Source organism: Myxine glutinosa, chromosome 5, assembly GCF_964187855.1.
Source record: "Myxine glutinosa chromosome 5, kmMyxGlut1.1, whole genome shotgun sequence".
Classification (NCBI taxonomy): Eukaryota; Metazoa; Chordata; class Myxini; order Myxiniformes; family Myxinidae; genus Myxine; species Myxine glutinosa.
In genome coordinates this window covers 29,991,926-29,994,241 of record NC_136265.1, presented here as the reverse complement: position 1 = coordinate 29,994,241, position 2,316 = coordinate 29,991,926, and the positions used below count along the sequence as shown (strand labels likewise).

Sequence of the window (2,316 nt, the reverse complement as noted above, 5' to 3'; positions counted from 1 at the left end):
AAGATCTGTGTTCGTCTCTCTGAATATTGGTCAGAAAAAAAGGATATTTGTCAAAGGGTTACAAAACAGCATCAACACATCAAGTTACAATCACGACCAAACAGCACTGTATCAGGACACTTGCACTTTCATGAAGAGTTCACCTGGAAGCCAACAAACATGTTTTTTGAGGAAGTCATTTACTGTTGCAAAAAAAACTATAACCATGCCAGTGGAGATATGGGTATAAAAGTGCAGTATAATTTGAAGTTTCAGTTATAAATCTTGTTGCTGATATTTTCAGGACCAAGAGCGATTAGCGGAGGGACCATTTAACAGGTAATTTTCATGATCACGTTGGAAAATTATCAGGTGCTCTTATAATTATTCCTTGCTCTTCACTACAACAACAACAACATGCATTTTAAGGCCATGTTCCCTGCTAGAGCGGGGGTTAGCCTCTTCACTGAAGTGTCGAAAAAAATATCAGCTATAATATCAGTCCTAAAGAAAAACAATATCATTCTTTGACATGATATCAGTGTTCGAGTTCTGTGGAGTCAGGTATGTAGACAGGTAATATAGCAAAAGAGTGAGTTTTTCTTTAGAGAAGTCTGACTTATAAAACTGGATTGGCTCAAACTTATTCCACATGGCTTTGGTTGGGAAGTAAGTAAATTAATATATAAGTAAATAAGTAAATGAATAAATATGTTTGGGGCCAAAGATAAATAAGTAAATAAATAAGTGATTAAATAAACCAAAAAACGAATGAATAAACAAGAAGACGTCGTGCAGAGCATGATGCTTTCGAAATCCACCCCTTCCCCAAAATAAGTTGCCATGGATACATCAAATTGTCCATTACATCAAGATTTAAATTGACAATCTTAATCAAAGATTGACGGTCCTGACGGCATCAGCCCACGGGTCCTAAAATCATGTGCTTCCGCTCTTTCACTCCCTCTTTCTGTTCTCTTCACCCTCTTTTTTGCTCAAGGTCATCTGCCATCTGCTTGGAAATCAGCCAACATCACCGCTTTGCACAAAAAAGGTGCAAAAACAGATTCCAGCAACTACAGACCAATCAGCCTTCTCCCAATTATCAGCAAAGTCATGGAATCCATCATTGCTTCAGATATGAAATCTTTCCTCTTCTCCAATGGCTTGATCTCTGATCATCAATTTGGTTTCAGACCTGGTCACTCTACTCTGGACATGCTGCTTCTGCTTTCTCAACAATGGATGGAGGTCCTCAATGCCAAACAGGAAATTAGAGCCGTCTCCCTTGACATTTCACGTGCCTTCGATACGGTCTGGCACCCTACTCTGCTCACCAAACTCTCCTCCTTTGGTATCCATGGAAATCTCCACGCATGGCTGGCGGACTTCCTCTCTGGTCGTAGTCAACGTGTGGCCCTGAATGGGTTTCTCTCATCTCCTCTTCCTGTTCAGGCTGGAGTTCCCCAAGGTAGTGTTCTGGGCCCTGTGCTTTTTCTGGTCTTCATCAATGATCTCTCTGACTCTCTTGAAAATCCTCTCTATCTCTTTGCTGACGACTCTACTCTCTGTCGCTCCATTCCTCATCCCTCAGATCGGCAGTCTGCAGCCTCCTCACTCTCTACAGACCTGGACAAAATCACAGACTGGGCAAACAAATGGAACATGTCTTTCAATCCTGATAAATCTCACACTCTTACGATGTCTCTCCGAAAAGACCGAATGGAAAACCCTCCCATCCACTTTCTGAATAATCCTCTCCAAGAAGTTCTGTCACTCAAGCTTTTGGGTCTCACTATTTGCCATGATCTTTCCTGGGAAAACCACATTTCAAATCTGGCCTCCAAAGCCAGTCGCCGACTGGGCATCCTCCGTCGTGCGAAGTCCTTCCTTGGCACACCTGAGCTCCTCATCACATACAAGGCTTTCATCCGCAGCTCTATGGAATACTGCTCTCCCCTCTGGTCTGGTGCTCCTGCCTCACACCTAGCCCGTCTTCACGCTGTTGAAACCAAAGCGTTAAGAATCATTGGAATCTCCCGCGATGAAGCTAACTCCAAGGGCCTTTCACTCACTCACCGCAGGCAGGTTGGTGGTCTTTCCGTCTTCTACAGACTCCTCTCTGGCCTTGCCCCCCCAGCCCTCTCTGGGCTCTGTCCCCCAAATATTCCTACAGGTCGCACAAGATCTGCCTGCAACCCTCTTATGGTTAAACTGCCAAAATCAAGACTTTCCAAACCTTGATCTTTTCTACCGCTGTTAAAACACCCCAAATCCAACTCTTACAATCCCCAACTTCTTTCCTGAAATTCCTAGTCGTGTTCATTTGTTTTATAC

At 43.4% G+C, this 2,316-nt stretch overlaps 1 protein-coding gene across 1 annotated transcript in view; it reads right to left on the bottom strand.

Annotated features, from left to right (window-relative positions):
- Window positions 1-2,316, bottom strand: part of LOC137427761 (uncharacterized) — a 142,751-nt gene that overhangs the window by 61,749 nt on the left and 78,686 nt on the right. The window lies entirely within an intron of this gene.